Source organism: Castor canadensis, chromosome 5, assembly GCF_047511655.1.
Source record: "Castor canadensis chromosome 5, mCasCan1.hap1v2, whole genome shotgun sequence".
Taxonomy (NCBI): Eukaryota; Metazoa; Chordata; class Mammalia; order Rodentia; family Castoridae; genus Castor; species Castor canadensis.
Window position 1 is genome coordinate 6,104,177 of NC_133390.1, and position 16,984 is coordinate 6,121,160.

The following is a 16,984-nucleotide window of genomic DNA, read 5'->3' on the forward strand; positions in this document are numbered from 1 at the left end:
TTGCATTTTATACTCAAAAAATTGTGCCTCAAAAATACGGTGAGGCCTTTAGTAGTGGCTTTGGGGTTCTAGAAGGGAGAAGTGTATTATTATATCACTATTATTTCCTCAAGGCGTCATTACTGTGAAGATTTTTCATTTACTACTTATTAATCAATGACTATGAATTACTTACTGTTAATTAGATGTAAATTTTTGGAGTGGGGTAGTGTTTTTGCTGGGGTTTTAGTGTGATCCTTTGGTGACAGTTGTTAAGCCAATATTTTTTGTTTGTTTATTTTTGAAGCAAGAATTTTTTTTTTTGGGACTGGGTTATTTCACCCAGCATAGTGTCCAGGATTCAGCCATATTGTAACATGCCACAGGATGTCTTCCTTTTCAAGGCTGAGTAATATTCCATTGTGTATACAGTAAACTTCGTTTAGTTATCCAGTTATAGATGTTTGTGGCGCTTCTACTTCTTGGCTGTTATGAATCTAAGAACATGCAAATGGGACTAGCTCTTTCAATTCTTTTGGCTGTATATACTCAGAAGTAGGAGTTTTGGACCTTATGGTAGTTCTATTTTTAATTTCATGTTGACCCTCCACCCTGTTTTTCCAGAAATCTTGTGTCATTTTACAATCCTTTTTGCTGGGCAAAAAGCTAGCAAAACCTCATCTCAACTAACAAACTGGGCATGGTGGTGCATACCTGTCATCCCAGATAGGAAGGAAGCATAAACAGAAGGGTAACAGTCCAGGCAGGCCACATATAAACATGAGACCCTATTCAAAAATTAACTAATGGAAGAAGGGCTGGGGGCGTGGCTCAAGTGCTAGAGCATCTGCCTGGCAAGTGCAAGGCCCCGAGTTCAAATCCCAGTTGAAAAACCAACATGCCTCCCGCGGCATGGGAGGCGGCACGTCTGTGGGTGTTGATTTGCGTGTCTCTGCTGAGTGTCTGTTCTGTCCTGCTGGCCATTTGCGTACGGGAGGCGCTTCTACTCCACCCCTTTCTTCATAAGGAAATGGAGGCAGAGAAAGGCTGGTCAGGTCATCCATCTGAGGCCACAGCGATGGGGACCGACGGATCTGAATTCGGATCAACACGTTCCTGGTTTGTACCTACAAGGCTACACTCAGGTGGGGGCACAGGTCACAGCAGGAGAAAGTCGGGCACTCAGCACGGATAGCAACTGCTTCAGAGGGGTCGCCAGGTGTTCCAGAACTTGAGCTGTGACCTTCTGTAAGGCCAACCTTCTCTAAGAGGGACCTCTGTAAGAGTGGCCTCTGTAAGCGCGATCCGTAAGTGACCTGTGACGGTGACCTTCTGCTAGGGTGATGCTGGGGAGAGGCATGGAGAGGCCGCCAGGCTGGGGGCCTGCAGGCTGCACACCGCCTCCGACCTCAGGGTTGCGACCTCCGGGTCGCATTTGCTTTCTCACTGGTGGCTCTGGAGCTGGCAGGAGGCTGGAGAAGCCGGGCCAGGCTGGGACGAGGGCTGTGGCTCCCTGGCGGGCCCCAGATCTCCGCCAGCGTTGTGGCTGGCCGAGGCCTGGGCATCAGGGGTGCACGCAGCCACGCAGGGCTGTCCTGCATGACTGGGGACCGTGTGGACTTCGTCTAAGGAGAAGGACAGTAGTAGGGGAGGTCCGAGTTGGGACTGGCAGGCCGTACGCACCCTTCCCGGCTCCAGGGTACCCCAGCGCTGCTCAGAGTGACCTGGACAGCAGCACCAGAGCCTGCCGGTGGCACTGAGGCCACTCCCCGTGCTCTAAAGAGGCGAGACGCGTGGGCGGTTGGCGGTACTGAGCCTTCCTGATTCTATTTTCATTTTCACCCAATTTTCTGTGACTCACGCGCGCTCCCATTCTCTCTCGCAGCCCTGGGGACATCTGGAGCCAAGGAGTCGGGTTGTGAAAGTCTTTAAACAGAGACAAGCTGCGGGGAACGTGCGGTTGGAAGGGGCTGGATCTCGTGTTCGTGGGGGCAGGGTACACTCGGAAGTGGCCGTGGACCTTGCCATAACTGGACGCAGCTCAGGAGGTGAGCGTTTTAGGTGCTCCTTTAATGCCGGTCTTTCAGGTTCTGTAAAGGGGTGGATGAGGCGAAGGGGCTCCCGTCTTCACCCTCACCCCCTTCCCTAGTGCTTCTCCCGGTACCCTGCCTCTTCCTCAGGCGTCTGGTGAGCACCTTCGGGTTGCACCTTCCTCTAGGGATCCTCACAGTGAGCTTGTCGACGAAGAAAATGACAGCCAGCTCACCTGTGGGTCTGTGACCCCAGGAGGGCACAAAGATGTGCACTTCTGTGCCAGATCCCACAGGCAGCCGGGATTGGGCACAGATGCCTGCTCCTCAGTGGTCCTTCTTCTTTCTCTTCAGTCACAGAACCCCGATGGTTAGCTGAGAAGACGGGGGGTGGTGGCGGGGGGAGACTCAGAGCAAAACCCACATGGCCCAGCTTCCCTTGCAGCCAGGCACGGCCATGTGACTCTGTTCTGGCCAATGGCACATGAGGAGGGCTGTGTGCATCTTCCAGGAAGTATCCCCACAAGGGGAAGGTTGAACTTCCTTCCATTCCATTTCCTCTGCCTTCCTGCTGGAATGCTGATGAGATGACTGGAGTTGCAGCAGCCATTTGGGGTCACAATGGAGATGCATGTTGAGATACAGAATCTCAAGAGAGAGCCTGGATCCTTCATCATTATACCAGGTTTTCTCTGTTATTTATTCCAAAAAATATTGTGATAAGATACACATAAAATAATTGTCACCATTTTACTATTTTTAAGAATATAACTCAGAGCGGATTTAAAATATCATGCAGTCATCCCCACCATCAGTTTGTAGAGCATTTTCATCATGCACGTGGACCCGTATTAAATTGTCCTCACGTGACTGGAATATTTCACTTAGCATGGTTCAAGGCTCACCTGCTTTGAGGCATGTGTCAGAACGCCATTCCTTTATAAGGCTGGGTGATGAGTCTGTGCATGGACAAGTGATGTTTTGTTCATTCATTCACCAGCGGGTGGCCATTTGAGCTGTTTTCCCCCATTGGCTCTCATAAGTGACGTTGATCCACGAGTGTCTGAGGAGTCCCTGCTGCAGTTCTCTCGTGCGGGCACCCACAGGTGGGCTTGCTAGATCACGTGCTAACTCTGCCTTCTGCATTTTGAGAGCCGCCGTACCGCTTCCCTTCTCACCCCCCAGCCCTGCAACCCAGGCTCTGGTCCCCCGCATCCTCGCCAGTGCTTGCTGTTTTATCTATTTGTCTGTTTTTGACAATGGCTGTCCTGATGAGCCTGAAGACTCACCAGCAAGGGGCCATTTTCCTGTGCTCACTGGCCACGTGCAGCCCTCCTTTGGAGAAATGTCTGTTTACGTCCTTTGCCCATTCTTGAACTGGGTTGTTTTTAAGCCGCCCTGTTGCTCTTGAAGTCAGTGTTACTGTCTGTCGTGTGCAAAGACATGACCCCCACTGCAGTGCCCCTTGAATGGGGAGGGGCTGTGCCCTTCCCAGGCCCCCGGTAGATGGGGCTGGGATCACTGGATAGGTGATTTGCCTCGGTTTCTCCCCCTGGGGAAAGAAGCAGGGACAGAGGAGCTGAGGTCCCCAGCCCCTCATCCTGTGCTCACTGTCTCCTGTGGGAGGTCCCCACGGGCCAGCATCTGTGAGCCTCGCACACCTCCGTCCGGGGGCGGCAGCCACTGCAGACTTTGTAGTTAGCACTGGAGAATCTACTGTTGAATCCTAAATGTCCCCACCTCCAACAGAACGGCATCTCCTAAAGTGACAGCGACCATGAGGATAACAACAAGATCAGCAATCAGTTTATCAGTTTAGAAGGGTTTGAAGGGAGTGGGGTGCTTTGGATGGTCCTTGTCATTTGTAAGCCAGAGCTGTGACCTGATGGTTTCTTTTTCTTTCGAGAGGAGAGAAGGTTTTGGTGCAGAGATGGAGAGCAGGGATAGTCAGGAGACTTCATGTGAGCATGGGTGTCCTGGCCTGTCGGGTCCTGGAGGCTGAAAGGTGTGGAGAGCCTGGGACGCATGGAGGGACAGGTGCACAGCCCCACGAGAGGAGGTGCTGTGTGCTCAGCGTGGGGCCCCCACAGGAAGCATTCCTAGGAGGGACACCCACTGTGGTGTCCATAGTTTCTCTGCTGGAGGAATGTCCCAGAATGGACGCTGCACCTGTCCTTCTGTGTGCAGGCCGATAGCCACAGTGTACAGGTGGCTCAGCCCATCCCCTCCTCGGCCCTAGGTTCAGCGCATTTCTAGTCGATGTGTTTGTCGTTCTGCGCAGAATATGGGGCTGTCAGTCACTAACTCCTCATGTCGACCTTTACACAGGCGAAAGCTTTGAGGACTTTTCAAGGTGGCTGAACCTGTGTGACTCTTTTATGATTCTGTGGTCTCTGTTTCTTAAGATATGGGAGGAGTGCAGGGGAGAAGAAGGTAGAAACATAAGGAAACAAACAGTAGAAAAATCTTCCTTTATCTTCACTACTATTAGTGCTAGAATTTGACAGCATATCTTACATGTTCCCAGAGTCTACTGTGCTTAATTATATAAATATTTATGAAGAAGAAACCCCATAGCCTTTCCTCACCAGGAATGTGACATCTACAGTGTGTGACATCCAGGATACAAGGCAAGTCTGGCGTCTAATTCATGTCCTTAAAACTTGGGAGAAACCTGGCTGGCTATTTGTGCTCATCCTCCATGATGTCATTTAATGACGATAGAAGAATTGAACAGAGTGGATTGGCTTTCACTTGCTCTGTCAGGAGGCCCACTGTTCATGACAGGTGGGCATTTTTTCTCAAAGCAAGACTTTCTCAAGAAAGTTAGCAGTTTATCAAGTAGTATTTGGGTGTAAGCCACTTGGCTCAGGTCACTATTTCACAAGATCGTCACAGAGCCCTGTCCCCAACCTCTGCACTCTGATGGAGGTAGACAAGTGCTCTGTGAAATGGTGTCTTACCCGGGCCTCCTGGGGACCAGAGATGGCTTCCCAGCAAGGCTGGCCCGTGAATTGTTTCTGAGGGAGGGTCACGGTCAGCCTGGGTGGAGGAAGGAGGCTCCCCGTGGCATGTGCCCAGCCTGCAGCAGAGAGCATGGTGTGTTCAGGTGACAGCCACAGATCACTGAGTCTGGACCCCCCATTGGGCAGCAGGGAGTGGCCAGGGGCTGTCCAGCAGCTGCCAAGTCACCTGGCTGGCTTCCCGGGAAGGGGAGCTGTGTCCGAGGCTCGGATGCAGCCTGGAGGATGACAAAAGCTGGCACTTTAATAACAGCTTCACCTTTCAGAACGAGAAATTTCTTAGGAACATCTGCATTTGGTGAGTGATTGCTACACTGTGAGGACTTGACACAAATCCCCAGGGAGGAAACAACTCACTTCAGCTGTGTCACACTGTGGACTTGCACTATTTCCTCTAAGGAATCTAACAGCTGAGTGTTGGATGTGAGTCACTCAACCACTGGAACAACTCCACTCATCCTGTGTGGGGACCCAATGCCCAGGTTCCTCTCCAGTGCCGCCCTCCCTCCTGGCAGCTGGGCACCTTTGCCTTCACCATGTGTTGGTGTGAAGCAACACGGGCACCTCGTTTCTGGAAGGAGCACACTTGCATGGTACAGACACACAGGAGCACGGACGCACTGAGCTGGAACGCCATCCATCGCACACGTGGGACCCCAGCACCACCTGACGGGGACAGCACGTGAAATCCTAGTTTGTGTGTGTGTGTGGCCCAGGCTGGCCTTGAACTCGCCATCCTCCTGCCTCAGCCTCCTGAATACTGAGATTACAGGTGTGCACCACCACCCCAGCTTGAAGTTGTAGCTTGAGTGTGATGAACATTTCACATAATTTAAGATGAAATTTCAGATAAATTTAACATCTTAAATTTCACTAGGCTCCTTGAAGTTCCCATCTAATACGCAGTGCAAACGGGATGGGCCCTGTTTCATTTCCTTTCTATTTACTTTTGCAAGTTGTGTGTGTTTGTGATATGCATATGGCATGTGTGTAACATGTGTGTGTGGAATGTATTGTGTGTGTGGTGAGTGGGTTTTGTGTGTGTTGTGTATGTATTGTATGTGTTGTATGTCTGTGTTGTGTTATGTGTGTATGTTGTGTGTGGATTATATGTGTTATGTTTGCATGTTGTGTGTGTAGGGAGTAGGTTTTGCGTGTGTTGTGTGCCCATCTGTGAGTTATGTACATGTGGGGTGTCTGTAGTGTAGTGTATGTTGTAGCTATGTGTTGTATGTATTGTGTGTGTTGGGTTTGTGTGCTGTGTCTGTGTGTGCTGTGTATTGTGTGTGTGTGGTGAGTGTCTGTGCCATGTGGTGCATGTCTTTGTGTTGTGTATGTCTGTGCCATGTGTGCTGTGTGTTGTGTCTGTGGTGCATGTGTGTGGTGTGTTGTGTCTGTGTATGTAACTGTGTGCTGTGTTTAAATGTGGGGTATATTTATCATGTATGGTGTGTGTCTGTGCCGTGTGTGTGTGTGTGTGTGAGAGACCTACCTGATAGAGACCTAGGACTCCTTTCTCTCAGGTGTGGCAGTGTGTTGCTTACCTAGATCTGAGGTGGCACTCACTCCTGCACTGACTGGCCAGAGGAGAGGAGGACACTGTCTGCTGAGCCACACTGCCCCTCCTGTCCACACTCCCAAGTGAACAGAAGTCTTGTGGGAGACATGCACTGTGCGCTGGAGAGCGGTGTCTGGCGGCACAATGGCCACCTGCTCCCATGTGTCCTGGCATCCCTGGGACTGCACCTGAGCAGGGGGACACCTCCCTGAGTCCCTTGGGTCCCTGGATCAGTCTGCCTTACTGAGCGATGCAAGGAATTCCCTGCCTGTGCAGCTGTGTGGCTCATGTCCCAGCCAGCAACTTGGCTGTCGGCTCCCTCAACACCAAACTGTCCTGCATTCCTTCTTCTGTGTGTAGCCACCTGCTGGCCATCGGTGTAGTAGAAGGTTGTTGATCAGAGCTACCTGTGGCTCCTGGGTGCTTCATTTCTTCAGTAAAAGTCTCTGTCATGGGGAGGAAGAGGTGGGAGCTGGTGGAGAGCACCTTGGTGGGGTTGGCTGTTCCACTGTAAACTCATAAACCCGGACCCTCCTAGGACTACCCCTGGCTCAGCCTCACCAACACAGCATGACATCTTTGAGGAAAGTCTAACCCTGCTTTTCAGAGCTAACCACAGTGTGATAGGTTGCTGTTGTGTATCAGTCAGAATTTGCTGCAGTAACAAACAGCCCAAATCTCAGTGGCTTATGACAACAGCCATGCACGTCCCACTCGGGGCTCCCCAAGCTGGCTGTAGCTTTGTGGGGTTTGGCTGAGCCCCTTTGATTTCATCCTGGGCCCTAGCCTGGATGGCTGCAGGGTGAAGAGTATGTTCTTCTTGTGGTGGTGGGCAGGAGCTTGCAGGGCATACAGAAACCCGGGATTCTTCAGCTTGCTCTCTAGGATTGGTGCACTTCTGCTTTTGTCCTCATTTACTGGCCTGTACAAGACCCATGGCCAAGTTCATGATTAATGGAGAGAAAGGTGTCTCCTGCTACTGAGAGACAAAGGCAAGTCACAAGATGACTTCTTCTGTTGTGGGGAAGGCAGGAGATGAGAGCTGAGAACAATAATCCACAATCAACCTTCACCGTTCATTTGTCACAGACGTGTTGGGCTGGTACTCGCCAGTGACCTCATCCCTCCTGTGGTGCTCAGTCCCCCCCATGCTCCATCCCTGGCTGTCCCCTACACTGGCCACACAGCGGCTTGTGTGGATACTTACTGGCAGGATGGCAGTGACCCAAGCCCTCTGTGTATGTCACAGGAAGCTTAGTCAAGCCAACAGGAAGCCTGCCCATGATAAGAGTGAGGGCAGAGTTCACATTTTCCTCCCCAGTCCTTGCCTTCTCTCCCACACAGACATAACCCATATTGCCAGCTACGCATAGCAGCCTTCCAGTCTCGGAGATGGGACCATTTTATTTGTTTGGAATCTCTATTTTCTAATATGTTGAAAAAAAATCAGTTCCTTATCTGTAAGATGATGCAACCCATATTTTAAGTAAACAAAACCAGTGTTTTCATGTATCAGTTATTTTCAAATGGTGTTCTTCCTCCTGAAGCAGGCTGCAGAATGCTCTGAGGACTTCACAGATAGAAACCAAGTCAGTGTCGGCTGTCACACATGGGCAGGGGAGTTGGATTGGCACGTGCTTCATCCCTGGAGTGACAAACAATAACAAAAGAACAACTCGTGGTTTTACCATGGCATAACTTCTCTACCAAAGTCTCTACCTCCACCTAGACCAGACCAGAACAAACTCAACCCAACCCACTGCCAGCCACATCAAACCAGACCAGATCCAACACAGCCAAATAGCAGAGGGTGCTTGCCTGGGACCCTCAGTGGTATTAAGCAATACAGTAATGGTTTATGGCCCCTCTGTATCTAACACTTGCGGAGGGACACACAGCCCAGCTATTGTGACAGAGAACAGTATGTAAGCTTGGCTGTCAGCTGTGGATTTTCAGTGGACTTTTCGCCATGGGTTTTCCCATGTAACGCATTTTGAGTTGTTCAGGAGCCTACAGAGCGGCAGACGTTGTTACTGAGGACCTTCTTGTCTTTTGGGATTGATTCAGGAAACTAGCCCATAACCTGCATGTTTTCCTTCCTCTTTTGTTTAGGTTGGTATTCTCACAACAACCACGATGAATTATCTCTCAGAATAAAATTAAGGCTCCCGGTGCTGCAAAGTGGTAGCAATGATGCTACTTTAAGGCAGAATACCATAAATTTACAGATACGACAGTGCCCAGATGTGGCCAGGGAGTGACTAGCTAATTTATGAAGCCATAAGGCTGGTCATAAATCCTGGCCCTATAAACTGTGTCATCCAAGGGAGATTGAAATATAATAGATTCATTGTGTAAGGGCCTCCTGAGTTGTCGCTGTTACATTCAGGCTCAGAGATGGAATGCACTCACATTTAAGATCGTCTGTGCCTTTGGAAGTCTAAGGGCCATAGCCTTAATGAGCAGTGAGGCCAGGGAGTAAAGCAGGCTGAGATGCCAGTGAGGTTAATAGAGTGAGCGGGAAGAAGGGGACAAGCAAGGGCTCGGAGAGGGAGGAGGAGGAGGACAAGGAAATGCCACGTCTTGGAGAAGACATTTACATAGCCAAGGCTCTTCTCTGGCTCTTTGGACATCAGGCCATAGTTCCAGGCCCATGGGTTTGTGAAGCTGAAGCTCTTGAAATGCTCTCAGCTCGATGTCTGGGCAGGCCGGGGCACGAGAAAGAGCTGAGTGCATGGAGCCGTTGACGCCATCTTGGAAAAGTCAGGAAAATGGATGGTGGTGGGTCACAATGACTGAACTTGATCTAATTTGAATGTCTGACCCCTGCAACCCAGCTTTGTATGACACGTGTTGAATTGCATTTACTTGCTGCTTTAGATCACTCTTCACTTCCTTCTTCAAATTCTGACTTTGATTTCAGAGGAACTTGCTAAACTTTCAGAACACACTCTGCTCTGACTTATATCTCCTAGCCACCCTGGAGAGGCAGAAGTTTATTCTCATTCTCACTTGCTAGTTGTAACAAGAATGTCCTGCTGTTGGGCAGGAGGGAGCTAGAAGCCACCTCAGGGTGCGTGACTGCCACATGCCCTTGTCTCCTGCTTCTAGAAGGGGATGCTGGGTGGTCCTCAGTCTCCCATATGTGCAGGAGACAGCACCCTTGATGGGGCCTTATTCACAGAGTGCCTACCTCACCCAGGCACCATTGCTCTTCGCCAGAAGAAACTTCTTTGAAGGGCTCAGTCATACTCAGATAAAATTATTAAGTTCTGTTTTAAAGGATTAAAAAAATTTTTTTTCCCTAAATGAAGGAATTGCCCTCTCTTGCCTACTTGGGGACCTTAGTTATAGTATATTAAAAATGTCAACAACTAATTCTCCTATTCTAGGGGCCAGAGGTGTCTGTCAGATTCTATCTGATTGCACTCCATTATGACTGTCACTTTTTGCTGCTTTGTTGTCAGTTGTCAAAAGGACACATGTCCTTCGGCCAGCTGGAACTCTAACATTCCCTGTTCTCGTTCCCTGTATGCATTCCCACTTCTGAATGGAGCTGCTCACAACGAGATGGTTTTCTGGCCAATTTTTGTAATCAAGGCCGTTTCCCCACTCGAAGCTCCTTACAGGCTGAGTGAGGCCTGGCTCCTTGCCTGTCTCCCAGCTTCTCATGGGGCTGGGTTGTTTCATTAATTTTTTTAACTTCCCACCTATGACTTTGTCTTGTTTTTCTGGACATTTCTGTTTTTTAACCCTGCTCATGGTCTCAGAGGTACCACTCTGTGTGGCTCCATTGACAAGTGGATGGAAGTTGTAAATGGTTTTCCATGAACAGAAGACCTTATTCTTTCAAGTGTCACCCCTGGCCCAGGCCTGCCAGGGGTTTCGCCCCCTGCTCCCTGTTGTCCATGTTGGTATCACCATGGGGTAACTGGGACCTCCTTGCTGTGGAGGCTGATTCCTATTGGTATTTCCCTAGCTGTATCTCTAAAGAAACCTTTCAGAAAACAAAGATGGCGGACCTGAATGCAGCCTGTCAACTATCACCGGTGGAATGGAGGAACCCCCTATGTCACTTGAAATAATTCGCAGCTTCCTCAGTGACTTGAGCCAATACTTAGAACAAAAGTGAGTTCTGGATGTCTCATTTTCAATAAATATTGTATTGTGAAGTGAGGGGGAAGAGGGAAGGTTGACAGTGTGCTTGCTACATTGATACTTCAGAAACCCACGAAGATCATTGGGAATGAAGGCATGGAGACAGTTGTAAGGCAACTCTAACTTGATTAAACAAAATGTTCTTCTGAATGTCAGCCACGGCCATGGTGTGTGGAGAGTTCCCAGCCCTGGGCAGATTGTTGCCTGGCTTTCCTTTTGGTGAGGGAGGGGCTGTGTACGTGGGCTGGTTACAGGACCCTCCTCCAAGTCTGTTCCAGATCTGTTATGGTTGGAGGGAGGGCTGGAAAGGAAAATGTGTTCCGGGCCTGAGCTGTGTTTCCCCATGAGCAGCTCTTTCCAGATGGAACTTTCATGAACTCTCTTTACTTAAGTCATCTTTATGGTACCATTGAATCTTAGAGTGGGAAGAACCTGATGTCATCCTTGCCAGATTTCATGAGGGAGTGAGTGACATTTGCTGAGACATAGCTGTTGCTACTTGGGTCTATGATACCCCTAGGGGTCACACAGAGGTGGGGCAGGAGGAAGCATGTGATGTGAGTCCTTAGGAACTCAGGCATGCTACTTTGAGATGTCACACCCTCCATATATTCTGACACATGGATTCACCTGGGATGACTCTTACTTACTCTGAGATGGTCTTTAAGGAGCTTCTTGATGTTCTGAGTAGTGGCATTGGTGGAATCTTTTAGCTCCAAGAAAATTTCAGACATCAAAACTGAGCTGTATTTATAACAAAGACCACCCCCTATTAATGGAAGGGCTTGTTAGACAGTTTCTACCTGGGAGCTCTGAGGGCCTTTCTTCCACACAAAGCATAGAATAAAAACCAAGGAGGCCGGGAGCCTTCCCTGTTTCTTGTGGTTTGGGTGTTTCCTGAGAAGATTTATGCTTGTTGCCTTTCTGAACCCTCCACTCCACTCCAATCCACCCCACCCTATCCCACCCCACCCCACTCCACCCCACCCCATCTCACTCTACTCCATCCCACTCCACCCAACTCCACTCTACTTTACTCCCCCCTCCACCTCATCCCACCCCACCCCATCCCATCCCAACCTGTTCCATTCCACAGATATCTACTGAGTGTGGACCATGCTCCTGGCACAGTCTAGGTTTTGGGAAGGCACTGTCCGTGTGCTAGTGGCTGAGTACAGGCAATAATCCATGCTCTAATGTCTCCCTCCCTTCTGCTAATATTCGTGAGAACATTTTTTCGCTGAGTCGCAATTCAAAGTTATGTCAAATTATCAAAAGATGAAAACAGTCCAGTATCTTGATGATAAGTCACTCACAACTCAGTCTTCATTGGGTGCTTTTGAGTGCACACTGGATCAGGCACTATGCTACATAGGGAGAAGCCTCAGTGAGTGACACAGGTGGGATTTTAGGGCTCAGAGCAGAGAAGAGCAGTGGCTGACTCTCACAGAGCCTGACAGTGTGTCTCTTTTCCTCACTCTGCTTTCCATGATGTCATCGTGGTGGTAACTTGCCATTGGCTCCGTGGGAGTGTTCACACTAGGGGAATTGGTAGTTGCTATAAACCAGGACTTTTCTCCTCAAATTAAACACAAAGTCAAAACCCTGGTGTGGCAGAGTGGCTAAGTGATAGGGTGCCTGCCTACCAAGTGTGAGGCCCTGAGTTCAAACTCCAGTACCACAAAAAAAAACAAACAAAAAAACAAAAAGAAAAACCCTTTTATCAGCACAGTGCTGTCTGAAATTCCAATAATAATCACTACAGAAATATTCAGCTATCATTTGTTACCTACTTTGTACATACCAGATACCTTATAGACTTCCTGTCAATACCCTCACGATGAGCTCAGGGATGCTCTCTATTGAACAGAAGAAATAAGAAAGTAACTAGCAAAAGTCAGTCAACATTAGAACCAACTCAGGACGCAAAGCCTGCCATCCCACCCTCAGGGATCTAAAGAGCTTTGCAAAGCACCCTTGCATCTCACAGGTGCGCTCTAGATGTTCAATAGCCTAAGAGAGAGTAAAAACTCTCACAGGGGTTTTAGGCACTGAGGGCAACTCAGTGTACAGAATGTTTTGTTCAGGTCACTGTTTTATTCCACTCACTCACTCAGCATCTCTCAGGTTATTTTATGTCATCTGACATTTTATCTCTTGGTGAGGTAGCAGCAGGGTTTGTGGGCAGTGCTGGTATTGCCAGTGGTTTTATTGCTTTGGGAAGATGAGGGACTTGCTGAATATCCATGAGTCTCATGGTGACTTCTTGTTGCACTGGGTAACTGCGTCTCTAAAAATCAATTTGCATTTTTGCCTTTTAGCTGTAAAAAGGTTGTTAGGATCTGCTTGGGATGGATTTCGGGTCGCAGGTTGGCAGTGATATATATCCCTAGCCTTAACAATAATGAACTAAAAGCTGGAGGTGTGGGTCAGGTGGTGGAGGGCTTGCCTAGCAAGTGCAAGGACCTGGGTTCAAACCCAAGTACCACCTCCAAAAAAGTTTGACAATAATGAACTAAGTAGGACTGTGGCTACACTTGCCTGTTAGTCACCTGGACAAGCATGTGGTGGGAGTCTTAGCACAGGGTAGACCAGCATGATGTTTTGAACTGGTGACAGGTTGGCGGTTCCCCCAGTGGAGAGACGCTCTGCTGGGCCCAGCTGACCAGGCTCTGTGCCTTCTCCCTCCCTCCCCAGTTGACCTTCCTCCCTTGTCTTGCATAAGGAGAGGCTGGACGTAAGCAGTCCTGGATTGGTCCAGTGCTCACGGAAGCCATCATCCCAGACCTGGCCCCCTTCTAGCTCCTCCCTTCGCCTTTGCAGACCACATCACTGCATGGTCATCTGCATTCTTGAGTCTGTATTCAATTCAAGAAGAAGGAGGATGTCACAAAGGGGAAGGGCAGGGCTTATGTTAGGACAATAAAACTTTTCCCAGAAATTCAGAGTAGATGTCCGCTTGCACCTTCTCCACTCAGCTCCCTCACATGACGCCATCTACTCAGAAGAGAGCCCGGGCGATGTAGCTGTGACCTGAAGGTACTATCATCAAAACGACACAGAGTGATGGAGAGGATGAGGTGGGGTGCAGCGTGTGTGACTAGGTGTTAGTGACAGGCAACCATCTCACACGTGGACCTACTGAGGGGCGTAAACTGTTTTCCCTACTTGTAAGTAATGGGTTCCTAGTGTGGGAGGGGGGAAATGCTGGAAAGATCCCAGGGCTTTGCTCCTAGCCAGCGCCCTTCCACTCTGAAGAATCATGAGGAAAGACTTCCCTCACTGACAAAGCCTCAGTTTACCTGAATGCCCAATGGGAGGACTGAGCTGTCCTCTTGAGGTCCTGGGATCTGTGGACGTCCATGGTTCTGTGTTTCAGAAGCACCATAACTCAGGGGCAGGATGCAAGTGGTGAAGCTTCTGCAGCCCCAAGCTAACTTTGTGTCTTCAAGGAGCCAGCTCAGCAGATCTTGTACAAGGCTGGCATGGAGGTGAGCCCGGATCTGGTGTTGGGTGCAGGTGGTGGCCCTGCTCAGAGGTAGAACTTGTGGGTATCTTTTGGAGGCCAGCTGCACCTGGACACTGGTCCCTGCTTCACCCATCCCAATGAGAATGATTGTAGCACCTTCAAGGCTATTTGTCACCTTTACTTCATCACCAGGACAGCGGTCTGTCCGCTGTTGACTGGGTTGGTTGGGATGGATCAGAGGAGAAGAAGGGGAAACCACTCACCAGGAATCCTGCTTCTGGATTCTGCCATTGTTGGCTTGTTCTGCCATTGTTGGCTTTTTTTCACCTTTGGGGACAGTGCTGCCTGGGTGTTCTCATGAAAACAGTGATCAACCTACTGCATAGATGGAGGGAGGGAATTCCATGCTGTGCCTGGGATAATTTTCACTTTTGCTGAAGTGTGGTCACGTGGTGAGCTTTGGTGACCAGCTCCTTGTTAATGAATTCTTGGGCTCTAATGAGGGTAAGCCAGCCTTCATGCTCTTGTCACTTCTGAAAAGACACATGTCACCCATGCCTGGAAAGCGGCAGGTTGTGATAGTTTTTATTTATCTGATCCTGTCATTTCTTGTTAAATTTCTTGTGTGTGTGCCTGTGTATGTGCACGTGTAGTGCTGGGGATCAAACCCACAATCTCATGCATGTTAGGCGAGTGTTCTACCACTGAGCTACACTCCAGGCCCCCCAAACAGTCGTATGTAAGTTTATCTGTAGCCATTCCTTCCCCACATGGACACATTCATTCTCAGATCCCACTGTATCAACCCAATTATGTGCTTAAAAGGTAATTTGAGAGTGAATGTTAGGCCGGGCACCAGTGGCTCACAGCTGTAATCCTAGCTACTCAGGAGGCAGAGATCAGGAGGATCATGGTTCGAAGCCGCCCTGGGCAAATAGTTCACAAGCCCCTATCTTGAAAAACCCATCACAAAAAAGGGCTGGCGGAGCGGTTTAAGGTGAAAGCCCTGAGTTTAAGCTCCAGTACTGAAAAAAAAAGGAAAAAAGAGGGAACATTGTGTTTAAGCTGACAAGAACCCGCAAACAAGAATGAAAGCAGATTTCAGTGGGTTAAACACCTTCCAGAAATAGTGACCTTGGTATGTGGGTATCATGTGCGCTTAGAAATGTCAAAGAAAACAAGCAGAACAATTCCCAGTTGCCGTGTGACCAGTTTTCCTCTGTTCACTCATGAACCAGCATCACTCTCCCCCAGGAAATGGAGGATGAAGGAAGGGAAGGGGATATTTTGAAAAGGTGCACACAGGGTTAAGTATATGCAAATGCTCTTGCTGTAGAAGAAATATCCTGTCACACATGATGTGCGGCTTTCAAAAAATAAGCACGGAATAAAAATAAAGGCGCAAGTGTAGAAATGGAAACTGAACACATTTTAAAATTAGTTCGTGAATGTGTGGCGCTGGAACTTGAACTCGGGGCCTCACCCTTGTAGGTGGGCACTCCACCACGTGAATCACAACCTCAGCCTCTGTTGCCCTTTTGCTCTTCTTGTTTCCCACATGGGGTCGCCTGCTGTTTTTTCAATCCTTCTGTCTCTGTCTCCTGAGTAGCTGGGATCGCAGGCGTGTGCCACCACATATAATTGAATGATCAAACAAAGTATCAAAGTTTTATTAAGATGTTTTCATCAAAAAGCTATTCCTGTTATTTTTTAAAAAAAGGAATATAAAAGGGAAAGAAATCCACTCCATAGCGCTTTCAGGATAATCTTTTTGTGAAAATGTTTAACGTTGCATTTGAAGAGTGTTCTAGGTATTAAATAAGTGTGATCTGGCAGAACGGAACTCTTCTGTGAAGGACATGGTGACGGGCTTGGGAATGTCACCCACATTCTTCCTCCTAGTCATATGACTTACAGGGACACTGTCTCTGCATGAAAGTAGATTTAGGCTTTGTTGTGTTTTTGAGACGGTCTCACAGGGTAGCCCAGGCTTTTTTTAACTCACCATCCTACTGCCTCAGTCTCCTGAGTGCCAGAATTACAAGTGTGAGCCACCATACCCTGCTTACATTTCGTTTATTTAAATCGAGGCCATTAATCTGTTGACTTGGGAAACCCTTTTTTCCTGCCTCGCTCTAAGTTCATAACCCAGTTTACCTCCTGGATTCTGTTGTCCTAGACTTCCTTGTTCTGTGCTGAGGGGGCAGCAGTGAGAAGCACAGATGCACCTCCCTGCCCACAGGGGCTCTTGACCCACAAGACAGGCTCAATGTGAGACCAGCAGTCCAGGGCCAGAGTCAATGGAATAATTACAGGGGAAAAACAAAGCAGCACAGACGGAGAGTGTTGGGGGCTGGGATTTTATAGAGTGACCAGTAATGGAAAGAGTGACATTGGAGGGAGGTGAAGGAGGAGCCAGGAGCTATCTGGGGGAAGAACATTCCAGACGGTCGGAACAGCCAGTACCTTCCAAGCTGGAGGCACAGTCAGGAGGCCAGGGCAGCTGGACAGAGTGAGGGGGAGGAGTGGAGATGAGGTCAGAGAAATACGGAGGTGGTGGTGGTGAGGGGTGCCGACAGGCTACCAGGATGACTTGGCCTTTGGTTTGGACTCTGTTCTGGGAAGGCCCACGTTGGAGGGTTTTGAGCTTGGGGCTGATGTGGTCTGATGGGCATTTTCCCACGTCTTGCTGATAGCTGTGTGGACAAAGCTGTCGCAATAATCCAGATGGGCGTGGTGATGATGGGGTGGGCTTGGGGGGCACTGA

General features: G+C 49.1%; 1 protein-coding gene across 5 annotated transcripts in view; it reads left to right on the top strand.

Annotated features, from left to right (window-relative positions):
- Positions 1-16,984, top strand: part of Erg (ETS transcription factor ERG) — a 227,253-nt gene that overhangs the window by 21,877 nt on the left and 188,392 nt on the right. Inside the window, exon 1 of one of the 5 annotated variants that reach the window (XM_074072636.1) lies at positions 1,916-2,027. The exons of the other annotated variants lie outside the window; for them this stretch is intronic. The gene's annotated coding sequence lies outside the window, so the exon portion shown is untranslated. Of the gene's footprint in view, positions 1-1,915; positions 2,028-16,984 lie in introns of those variants that run through there. 5 annotated transcript variants of the gene reach the window in all.